At 44.7% G+C, this 12,500-nt stretch overlaps 1 non-coding gene across 1 annotated transcript; it reads left to right on the top strand.

Annotated features, from left to right (window-relative positions):
- The first annotated feature begins 11,050 nt into the window (after positions 1 to 11,050).
- LOC143364192 (5.8S ribosomal RNA) lies at positions 11,051 to 11,205 on the top strand. The gene has a single exon (XR_013084025.1). It is a non-coding gene; the product is annotated as a 5.8S ribosomal RNA (ribosomal RNA).
- The last annotated feature ends 1,295 nt before the right edge of the window (positions 11,206 to 12,500 follow it).

The raw sequence follows: 12,500 nt of genomic DNA, 5'->3' as shown, positions 1-12,500 counted from the left end.
CGCATCGTTTACTTGTATTGGGGAGTGAGTGCGAAGAGCTGTACTTCGGGTCTTCGGGAATCGTCACCGACGTTCACATTGCAAACTCGAACGATCAATAGGGTGCGGTTTCCCGTCGGACGCTGAATGTTATAGCTTAACCACGAATATAGAAATACCCGTCGTTACGAATCGATGTTTTTCACCCGCCACCTGATGGATCGTGTTCTCTTTGATAAAAATACCTCGTGTCAAAGAGACGTGTATACTATAATATACGCCATTGGTCTGCCTGTGTGTAGGCTCTCCGACAATTATATGGACAATTACGGTCGCAAGAACAGGGATGTAAGCGTCGATTCGAATCCACATATCGCGCTTCCTCGGTCTTCGCCTGTGGTGTCCGAGATACGTCCATTGGAAACGGTGGTGTTGTCTCTCCTCTAGAGAAAGAGAGGACAACAACAGGGTACCTGTGGAAAACTTGCGGTGAACGCGTTGTGTTCTGTCACGAACGTCGAGGAATAGGATGAGAGAAGGACCGGCTGTGAAGCTCGCTTTTAAAGCTGCGTGAGTCTGACACCCTACTCTGTGTGGCGATAGCGCACACACGAGCGTGGGACGAATGACCGCTGCCAGAGCCGGCTGTGAGTCCCGCTCTATTTATCGAGTTCGCGTATGACATAGAGCACAAAACGTCGCCGCATGCGTGTTCGTTGACGAACACGTATATTCGAGAGGACCGGCTGCGTAGCTCGCGTAAAGCTGTGTGCGATTCTGACACTCTACTCTCTGTGTGGCGATAATACAGTGCACAAGAGCTTGGGACGAACGATCGCGCACGGCCAGAGCCGGCTGTGAAGTCCGCTAGTATCGAATAATCTTTCTCCGTGCACAATTGGAAATGTGTTTCGAGAGGACCGGCTGCGTAGCTCGCGTAAAGCTGTGTGCGATTCTGACACTCTACTCTCTGTGTGGCGATAATACAGTGCACAAGAGCTTGGGACGAACGATCGCGCACGGCCAGAGCCGGCTGTGAAGTCCGCTAGTATCGAATAATCGTTCTCCGTGCACAATTGGAAATGTGTTTCGAGAGGACCGGCTGCGTAGCTCGCGTAAAGCTGTGTGCGATTCTGACACTCTACTGTTACGTGCTAGGGCCTTTCCGCGAGGGATTGGCCTTGTAACAAAAGGGTATAATAGATGCGGAACGGACGAGCGGTAACCCGTTCCAAAAAGTGCGGGGTATCGTTTATCGTTGTGGAGACCAAAAAACGTGGCGGGATGGTTACAAGACGTGGGGATTCGAGAGTGATTTCTAAGGTGATTGTTCAACAATAACATTAAATATATTCTATAATAAAGAGAAGATGTTTACAAACAAGGTACAAATAACAATAATAATAATAATAATATATATATAGACAGAGACAGAGGAAAAGTAGTAATAAGTATAAAGAGAGAGAGAAGGTAATAATTATAGGCGTGAAATAAGCCTTTCTATAAATGTACAGTCGTCGGTCTTTTGTGGGGCTCGGGGGAACAATAGGTTACTGTAATAAACTACTCGAGGGTCAGCGTCGTCGGCTGCCAGAAAATTAGGGAGCGTTCTCAGAGGGAGAGTTACGGGGGAGAGTTTCCAGGTGGGCAGGGGGAGTGGCTCCTTTGTTGTGGCGGGAGTGAGCTCGCTGGTCCAGTCACCGTCCTTCCTTCCTTCGGTGGAAAGCTGTTTCTTCAGCTGGTTGATCTGGTGCCTTCGTCCTCCTCGCCGAGTTTTCCTCCTTTCTGCCGTCGCTGGTCGTCCTCCTTGGATATCGGAAGGGTTGAAACTCATTGAGTTTCAACCACCGGTGAACCTTGCTCTCAGGTAAGAGAGGGGTTGTATTGCGTCAGCCGTGCGAGCCTAAGCCGCACCGAGCGTCTGCGTTGCTGACGACAATTGTAGCTCGCAATGTGCTAGAGACACGCACCAGAGTTCGCTATAGATTGCCGGGGAGTTACTTATGAAAGCAGAGCTTGTAGAAGTTTTTTCCGAAGTCTGAAGGTGTCTCCAGACTTTTTATGCGGGGTACCGTACATTTTTAGTAGCGGGAAAACGGGGTTGAAGTCCGAAGTCATCTAGTGAGTGGTGGATGAACTTCGGTATTTTTTAGGGGGTGGGGTAAATACATGAGGGTCTGTGCATTTTCTCTTTCGAGAAACTCGAGCTGGTAAAAAAGCCATCTGTGTGCGGGTGTGAAAGGTTCCCGAAAAACGGACTTTGGACTGTCCGATGTCTGCTACGAGTGCGAGAGAGAAAGCATGCCCTTAGTGGCTATACGTTGGAAAAGGATAGCACTACGCCCTATGGTTGTAGCGAGTGCGAGAGAGAAAATAACGGTTGTCCGTGTAGAATAATAAAGGATGGCACGTCGCCCTATGCAGGTAACGAGTGCGAGAGAGAACGCATGCTCTTAGCGGCTATGCGTTGGAAAAGGATAGCACTACGCCCTATGGTTGTAGCGAGTGCGAGAGAGAGCGGCGATGGTTGCCTGTGCGTTAGAGAAGGACAGCGCTACCTGCCTATACTCGTAACGGGTGCGAGTGAGAGCGGCGCGTCTCGCCGTGCGCTAGACAAGGACGGAGCTACCTGCCTATACTCGTAACGGGTGCGAGTGAGAGGGGTGCGTCTCGCCGTGCGCTAGACAAGGATAGCGCTACCTGGCTATGCTCGTAACGGGTGCGAGAGAGAACGCACTACCGTAGAGCGGAGTACCGTTAGATTGACGGCGCGGTGGTGGGGATGCCGCGTTACGCGTGAGCCAGGAGCGTCAGAACACCGATTTCTAGCGTAGATACGCAGAAATCGGTCACGTTACATGCGAACATGCATGAGAACGTGACACCTCCCTCCCCGGGAAACAAAAAATGAAATTCGTAGGATTTCATTTTTTGTGCAAGGTATCCTACCGTGCGGGAATTTTGGAGATCCTGCATCTATCCATGTGTAGGATCCTTGGTTTTCCTTTAATTAGCAATTTTACGTTGTTTGTTGGAAGAATTTCTAATACTTTATATGGACCGGAATATTGGTTGCTGAGTTTTGTTCTATGCAACGCTAATGTGAAGACACTGTCTCCTACTTTCAATTGTTGTGGATGAATCTTCCTATCGTAATAATATTTTGACCTTTCTTTGGCCGCTATTAAATTTGCTCGAGCTCTTTGCTGGAGGCTATGTAAATTTTTTATGTGTTGAACTAGATGAGATTCGTATGTTTGTTCCGGTTCCTCTTCCAAAATATTGCTCGTTAAAGGTGGTCTTGCCATTTCTCCGAAGACCAAATGATGCGGGGAAAACTTTGTTCCTTCGCGGATACTCGTATTGTACGAAAATATTGCTGCGTCTATGCAATCGTCCCATTGGTTTTTATCATCTATATATTGTTTTAAATATTCCACGAATACGTGGTGGGCTCTCTCCAATGAACCATTTGTTTGAGGATGATATGGTGACGTGCAGACGTGTTGAATTTTAAATTTCTTCAAGAGTTGTTTCATGGTTGATCCCGTTAAATTCGGTCCTTGATCCGATAATAAACATTTAGGTGTTCCAAATTTATATAGAAAATTATTTAAAAATGCTGTTGCAATTGTTTTAGAATATCCATCTTGTACTGGGATTGCGAGCGAATACTTCGTCAATAAATCTTGAATTGTGAGTAAATATTTATTATTTTTTCGTGTTGTTGGTAGTGGTCCTACCATGTCTATGGAAATTTTATCAAATGCTTTACCGGGAGTATCGGTGAGCATCATCGGTTGTTTATTTTTTACTCTCACTAGTTTTTTCAATTGACAATTTAAACAATTATTTATAAAATGTTGTATATCTTTTTTCATATTTTCCCAGAAAAAATATTGACGGATTCTTGTGTATGTTTTGGTTACACCTTTATGTCCAGCTGGTGCTGCAGAATGAAACTCTTCTAATATTTTATTCCTTTTTGAAATAGGCGGAATTTTAATTAAGTTTTTGCAAATTGTAATCTCGACTGGAGCATTTAAAAATCTGCTTTCTAATTGTTCTTGCAGTGCAGCGAAATTAACTCTGTCTGTTTCTGATGGATAACTTATTGAAAATGAGCTAATAGCTTCTTCGTATATGAAATTTTGTAATTTATCAAATGCTTTTATTAATGCATCCTTTCTTACTGGCTCTTGTGGCCTTCTTGCGACTGCTAATGCAATATAGTATCTTCTGTTAATTATTCGGATGCTGGGTGCTCCTAGCATTATTTTTGTATGTATTGGAAATTTTGAAGCATCCTGGATCTGTCGGGCTCCTTCATCGAATGGATCTCCCGCGGTAGTAATAAAATATACTAAGTTATCTTTTCTCATGTGTATACAGTCTCTTGATTCTATTATATTTGTCGTTGGAGCTTCGTTTTCCTGTTCGGATTCTGCGTCCGAGTCGCTTGATATTGATGAATCGCCGTCGTCCGGTGGTTCCGGGGGTGGTTCGGGTGGAATACTATCTTCCTGTCCCAGATCGTCTTCTGTTTCTCGCTCAGGGATTTCTCCATCCTCTGAGGAGTTCGCCTGGCTTGCCGTGGAATCGGGGGTGCGCCGTGCCCCTAGAGGTGGCAACCCGCCGTCTTCGGTGTAAGCCGGGTCCGTGAGCGAAGGTTCGCCAGGGGCGCCTTCGTGTCCGCCGTGAGGGTGTTCCTCCTCTTCTTGCGGCTCGTTGGGGAAATCCTCAGGACTCCCGTGAGGTGTGTCTCCATGCCCTAGGGATGGTGACGGTTCTTCCTCGCTGGTGTCCGGATTGGAAAAGGAATCCCTGGGATTCTTCGGGAGGTTTTGGGGTTGCCCGTGCCCTAAGGACGGCAGCTGCGTTTCCTCCGTCGAATCTTCGGTGGACCCTTGTGTATCTCCGTCGGACGAAGATAAATCTTCTATTGTTGGAAGCGGAGATGGGGGTTCGGGAGTGGAAGGTTCGTTTTCCTCTCCGAAAAAGGCGGCCAATCCTGCCCATGGATCGTCGTCCGTATTCTCCTCCTCAAGAACATTCGATACTAAAACTTGCGGATTTCGTGATAATGCGTCCGCGTTTGAATTTATTTTTCCCGGTTTATATTTAATTTTGTACTCGTACTCGGCAAGTTTTAACCGCCAGCGAACGAGTCGGGACGTAGGATCTTTCACTTTATGCAACCAAACTAGAGGCTGATGATCTGTTATTAAGAGGAATTCTTTCCCATATAAATAAGGTCGGAAATGATGCGTACAATAAACTATTGCAAGGAGTTCTTTCTCTATGGTCGAATAATTCATCTCGGCTGAATTCAGAGATCGAGATGCGTAAGCGATCGGAAGGTCTTTACCAACCTCACCTTGACTTAATATACCTCCGATTGCCTGATTCGAGGCATCCGTCGTTACTATAAATTGTTCATTAAAATTTGGATATTGTAATATGGGCTCCTTACATAAAGCTTCCTTTAATTTTAAAAATGCTTGCTCTTGTTCGTCTTTCCAATGGAATTTAATACCTTTCTTTAAAAGTGACGTCAATGGTTTTGAAGTACCGGAGAAATTTTGAATAAAACGTCTGTAATAACCGCTGAGGCCAAGGAACTGTTTAATATTTCGCGGTGTGCGCGGTGTTGGAAAATTTTGAATCGCGGTGATTTTACTAGGATCAGGCTTGATTCCTGATTCAGAAATTATGTGTCCGAGATAATGAACTTCTTTGCAGAGAAATTTACATTTATCCGGTTGGAGTCGAAGATTCGCGTCTCTTAATCTTTCGGCTAATTTATTAAATTTTATTATGTGTTCTTGGAGCGAACTTGCGTATATAACAATGTCGTCCATATATACGAACATTTCTGTCCCTTGTAAGCCGGTTAATACTGAATCCATTAATTTTTGGAAAGTAGCGGGAGCATTTTTAAGACCAAACGGCATTCTAGAAAATTGATAATGACCGTGGGGCGACGAAAAAGCGGTTTTTGCTGCGTCTGACTGCTCCATGGGAATTTGATGAAAACCCGAAGCTAAATCTAACACGCTGAAGTATTTTGATCCTCCCAATTGATCTAAGATTTCTACGATATTTGGGAGAGGGTACGCGTCTCCGATAGTTTTTTCGTTTAATTGGCGGAAGTCAATGACCATCCTCCATTTTTTATTGCCTGCGGAGTCCGGTTTTTTCGGAACAATCCAAACAGGGGAATTATACGGGGACGAAGATTTCGTAATTATATTTTGATTTAGGAGTTCTGAAATCTGCTTTTGGATTTCTTCCTTATGAATTGGGGGAAATCTGTACTGTTTAATATTTACGGGGCTGCTGTCGGTCGTATCTATTCGATGCGAAGTTAAATGAGTACAGGGCAATTTATCGTCTTGGCAGTGAAAAATGTCATGGTTTTCTTTAATTAATTCTTCGACGTGTGCTTTTTCTTCTTCATTTAAATTATCTACTTCAATCATCTTTAATATATTTGAAAATCTCTGAGAAGAGTCGACGCGGAAACAAGAGAAACTTTTATCTTTATCTTTACTTTTATTCTTCCTCCTACCTTTACTTTTACTTTTATTTGAATGGAGAGAATTTTTAATTTGCTCGAATTCCTCGAGTCTTATATTTTTTAATATCTCGAATTCCTCGAGTTTTAGTTTTTTAACAGCCTCGAATTCCTCGGGCGTTATTAATTTTTGATTCACCTCGAATTCCTCGGGTTTCATCAATTTTTTATTTACCTCGAATTCCTCGGGTTTTAATTTTTCGAATTCCTCGAATTTTAATTTTATTTCCTCGAATTCCTCGAGTTTTAATTTTTTAATTTCCTCAAATTCCTTGAGTTTTAATTTTTTAATAATCCCAAATTCCTCGGGTCTTAAATTTTTCTCTCCATCAATTTGTAAAGTTTTAAATTTTTCAACATCTTTAACTCCTTTAACTTCTTCAACTTCTTCGATTTCTACTTGTGGAATTTCCGCTTCGTATTCTACGTCAGATGCGTTAAAAATTTTAATTATAGCACGTCCATTTATATTCTTCACCATGCATTCTCCTGCAAAAATATTTGTCCCAACATGCAGCCGAGGGAGATATCCTTCTTTTATATTTAAATTTTTAATTTTGACGGGAACCGTCTTTATACTTCGAGGGGGCACACTAATATTTTCAGGATCGGAAAAAGGGATTTTAAAATCTCCCAATAAAAGACATTTGTCTTGATAAGAAATAGTGGCAGAACATTTCTTTAAAAATTCGGATCCTAAGATCGCGGGGTAAGGAATGGGGAAACTATTCGGCACCACGTGAAATTCGTGAATTTTGCCGTGAATTTGGATTCTTAATGATCCTAATGTTTCTACTATCTGGGGAGAAATGCCACTTAGATTTAATTTTTTATTTTTATTAAAAGATAGTGATCCTATCTGTTGTAATTTAATAAGATTTGGTTCCGATCCCGTATCGATGAGAAATTTCGTTTGTCCAATGGGGTGTGCCAGGTCGATTTCTACGATCGAATTAAATTTTCCTTCTATGTGGAAGGTTTTTCTATTATTGGACTGGGGGGTGGACGCTCTGGGTTGCCCTCCCGCCGGGCGTCCGTCGGCGAGGGGTTTCCGCGGTTTCCCGAATTCTGGGATTTATTTTGCGGATTTCGGTAACACTGAGATGCGTAGTGTCCGAATTTATTACAATAAGTGCACGTAATAGGAGGCGGTTGACTATTATTTATGTTTTTCTTATTTTCCCGGTTGCGGGGATCTTGAAAACACTGCAAAGCGGTGTGTCCGCTCCTTTTGCAATACGTGCAATTTACCTGAGATACCTGAGGGCCGCGTGAGCTCATAAAATTCTTAGGGGGAGTCGACGAGCTTCGAGGGGACAGCGGGGGTGCATTTAATATCGGCGGAGGCTTTGTTCGAGCTTGTTCTTGCTCCATTTCGTTGTAAATTACTATTGCGTTATTGAACGCTTCTGTAAGGGTTTTATATCCCTTGAATTCTAATAATATTTTCATAGTGGACGGTAAGCCACGAATAAAACATTCTAGAGTAAATTCGTCGATTCCAGGGTCAGGTGATCGACCTTCCTGACGCTCTGTGTCTCTAATCGACATTCTTAAATCTTTAACTCTTTGCACGTAGTCAATTATATGCTCCGCCGGTTTTTTAAATATATCGGAAAGAAGACCTCTATAATAATATGATGATTTTTGCGGGAGTAATCTTGTGCGTAAGGCATCTATTAGATCATTCACCGTTTTATATTCCTCGTCTTCTACTATGCAATATGCACGCCCGACAAGTTTGGATTTAATTGCTCTCGCTAAGTCTATTTCTTGCGAGGGTGAAAGAATGTCCCGTGCTCGTCGGCACGATTGAAAAAACCTGTCGGTAGAGAGGTTAGTTCCCGAAAAGGTGGGAATTTCTGATATAACATCTCTGAGAGAAAATGCTGAAGGGGGAGACTCTATTGTTGCCGGCCCAGATTTACGACTTGTTACGGGAGTTTGAGCTATAGGAGCTCGTTCCTCCAATGCTTTTACTTGCATTTTTAATGATTCTACTATCATTTCTAATTCTTTAGTTTTATTATTTTCCTCTGTTCTTATTTGATTTCTTTCTTCGTGTAAAAATTCTTCAAAATTTTTCTGAGTTTCTTTAAATAGTTGTTCTTGTTCTAGTAAACGTTTTTCTCTTTTCTTTAATTGTTCTTCCAACATTTCTAACTCGGCCTCACTAAGACCTTGAGATCGAGTTATTGGCATTTTGAAATTCTACTTTTTAAATTTTTCTCTCGAATTCACCACGTCGTTTTTTGGTTGTATCCCGCCGGGGGTGTCTCCACGATAACGATAGATCCCACACCGCTGTCACCAAATTTCTATTATGGTTTTTTGTTACGTGCTAGGGCCTTTCCGCGAGGGATTGGCCTTGTAACAAAAGGGTATAATAGATGCGGAACGGACGAGCGGTAACCCGTTCCAAAAAGTGCGGGGTATCGTTTATCGTTGTGGAGACCAAAAAACGTGGCGGGATGGTTACAAGACGTGGGGATTCGAGAGTGATTTCTAAGGTGATTGTTCAACAATAACATTAAATATATTCTATAATAAAGAGAAGATGTTTACAAACAAGGTACAAATAACAATAATAATAATAATAATATATATATAGACAGAGACAGAGGAAAAGTAGTAATAAGTATAAAGAGAGAGAGAAGGTAATAATTATAGGCGTGAAATAAGCCTTTCTATAAATGTACAGTCGTCGGTCTTTTGTGGGGCTCGGGGGAACAATAGGTTACTGTAATAAACTACTCGAGGGTCAGCGTCGTCGGCTGCCAGAAAATTAGGGAGCGTTCTCAGAGGGAGAGTTACGGGGGAGAGTTTCCAGGTGGGCAGGGGGAGTGGCTCCTTTGTTGTGGCGGGAGTGAGCTCGCTGGTCCAGTCACCGTCCTTCCTTCCTTCGGTGGAAAGCTGTTTCTTCAGCTGGTTGATCTGGTGCCTTCGTCCTCCTCGCCGAGTTTTCCTCCTTTCTGCCGTCGCTGGTCGTCCTCCTTGGATATCGGAAGGGTTGAAACTCATTGAGTTTCAACCACCGGTGAACCTTGCTCTCAGGTAAGAGAGGGGTTGTATTGCGTCAGCCGTGCGAGCCTAAGCCGCACCGAGCGTCTGCGTTGCTGACGACAATTGTAGCTCGCAATGTGCTAGAGACACGCACCAGAGTTCGCTATAGATTGCCGGGGAGTTACTTATGAAAGCAGAGCTTGTAGAAGTTTTTTCCGAAGTCTGAAGGTGTCTCCAGACTTTTTATGCGGGGTACCGTACATTTTTAGTAGCGGGAAAACGGGGTTGAAGTCCGAAGTCATCTAGTGAGTGGTGGATGAACTTCGGTATTTTTTAGGGGGTGGGGTAAATACATGAGGGTCTGTGCATTTTCTCTTTCGAGAAACTCGAGCTGGTAAAAAAGCCATCTGTGTGCGGGTGTGAAAGGTTCCCGAAAAACGGACTTTGGACTGTCCGATGTCTGCTACGAGTGCGAGAGAGAAAGCATGCCCTTAGTGGCTATACGTTGGAAAAGGATAGCACTACGCCCTATGGTTGTAGCGAGTGCGAGAGAGAAAATAACGGTTGTCCGTGTAGAATAATAAAGGATGGCACGTCGCCCTATGCAGGTAACGAGTGCGAGAGAGAACGCATGCTCTTAGCGGCTATGCGTTGGAAAAGGATAGCACTACGCCCTATGGTTGTAGCGAGTGCGAGAGAGAGCGGCGATGGTTGCCTGTGCGTTAGAGAAGGACAGCGCTACCTGCCTATACTCGTAACGGGTGCGAGTGAGAGCGGCGCGTCTCGCCGTGCGCTAGACAAGGACGGAGCTACCTGCCTATACTCGTAACGGGTGCGAGTGAGAGGGGTGCGTCTCGCCGTGCGCTAGACAAGGATAGCGCTACCTGGCTATGCTCGTAACGGGTGCGAGAGAGAACGCACTACCGTAGAGCGGAGTACCGTTAGATTGACGGCGCGTAGGTGGGGATGCCGCGTTACGCGTGAGCCAGGAGCGTCAGAACACCGATTTCTAGCGTAGATACGCAGAAATCGGTCACGTTACATGCGAACATGCATGAGAACGTGACACTACTCTCTGTGTGGCGATAATACAGTGCACAAGAGCTTGGGACGAACGATCGCGCACGGCCAGAGCCGGCTGTGAAGTCCGTTAGTTATCGAGTTCATTCTCCAATAAGAGAGAGGAGGAGGAGAAGTGTCGGGATCCAGTATCGGGTTGTCTATGATCCCCGTCGTTTTCTGAATTCTCCTCCTGTGTTTTCCACTTTAAAGGTTTTTCAATGTATTTTCCGCCCGGCCGTCGGATACGTGTGCGCATTGCAATCGCGTACTCGCGACGGTTTCCGTTTCTACGGACGATCGTGTGTCGTCCTTAAAAACGACGCCTGAATCTCCTTCGCGCGCTGGTTGGAGCTTTCAGGTATCGGCGTTCTTATGAACCGCAGAACAAGAGACATAATTATATATTGATTATAAATCAAATTATACGATTACCCTGAACGGTGGATCACTTGGCTCGTGGGTCGATGAAGAACGCAGCTAATTGCGCGTCAACGTGTGAACTGCAGGACACATGAACATCGACATTTCGAACGCACATTGCGGTCCACGGATACAATTCCTGGACCACGCCTGGCTGAGGGTCGTTTACGTAACCAAATACTGCTTGCGTTGCTCTTGTAAGTCCCCGCCGTCGCTTACCTCTCCATGTCGAATTTTGTGGAGGGCGCAAAGAGCGTTTCTGAGTCGGGTTGCAAAGATGCTACGTACGAGCGAACGATGGACGTTTCGTCGGCGTTTGACGCGGTTCTGTGAAAATTGCAAATTTTACATTGCGTCTAACGGTCTTCGTGAGAAGAAGGAAATAGGAATGGGTATCACATTCGGACTTGCGTGAGTGTTTTGCGGCGTCGTGAGTCGTATTTTCAATACGACCGCCCGTGAACACCGCTCCGACGATCGAAATCTCTCTCTCCTCTCTCTCTGGAACGATTCGCATTGCGGAAGAAGCGTTTCACTCTCGAACATTTTACGCGCTCCCGACGTCGTCTGAAATGATGCGTATACGAAAGGTATAAGAGTCTCAAGAGACTACAGTGAATGGACACAAATAAAGAAAGAGATACCGGACACCCGTGTAAAATCTGTGTGCGCAACTGTGGCGTGCAACGTAAGCCCCAGGGAGATGATATATAAAATAAAATACGTCTGTGCGTGGATGTGTCTCTCTACACATAATTGCGGCGGAGGGTCGTCGTTGCCAGCGACTTCGACAAACATATTCTTAGAGTTCGCGAGACAGTGGTCTCTCGTTCTACGAACGCTTTGATGACTGATGGACATAGCAACATTTGGCATTGTGCGGGATGCGCACGCGTACTTGTATCGGGTCGAATAATTTCCCCGTCGTCGCGTGTCCTCGCTAATCCGTTGCGGATTCCATCGCCACGTTCGTTGAATTGAATGACGACCGAGATCTCGTGTCTCTTTGGTTTGATCGATGATATCGCGTCGTGCAGCGTTTCTGTACCCCCGTGTGTCTAGTGTAGTAGAGAAACCCCACCGGGTGTTGAAAATATATATACTCCTCTATGGAGTGGCTTTCGAACATCGTTGTCACCACAACGTGTTGTCACGCAGAGCACGAGAAGGTGAAGGTGAAAACAAACCTTTGTCGGTCGCCCCATGTCTTTTTTTCTTCATTGTCGATCGCGAGACCGCGCGATCTGTCGGTCGTCCAGTCCCCGGAAGTTCTTTTCGACGGACGTTAAAGTTAACCGGCCGATCGTCTAGCGAGAGTTTCCGATCGACGAACAAAATGAAGAAATCTCTATATATACATTATATAGAGAAAAGAAGACACTTTGGTGTGGCGCATAAGATATATGGTTTTGTTTTTTTTTTTTTTTTTTTTTTGTGCTCCTCTGTACGTTCTCGCGTA

Source organism: Halictus rubicundus, unplaced genomic scaffold (genome assembly GCF_050948215.1).
Source record: "Halictus rubicundus isolate RS-2024b unplaced genomic scaffold, iyHalRubi1_principal scaffold0326, whole genome shotgun sequence".
NCBI classification, from domain to species: domain Eukaryota; kingdom Metazoa; phylum Arthropoda; class Insecta; order Hymenoptera; family Halictidae; genus Halictus; species Halictus rubicundus.
Note: the sequence above shows the minus strand (reverse complement) of the source record. Positions and strands in the feature narration are given on the sequence as shown.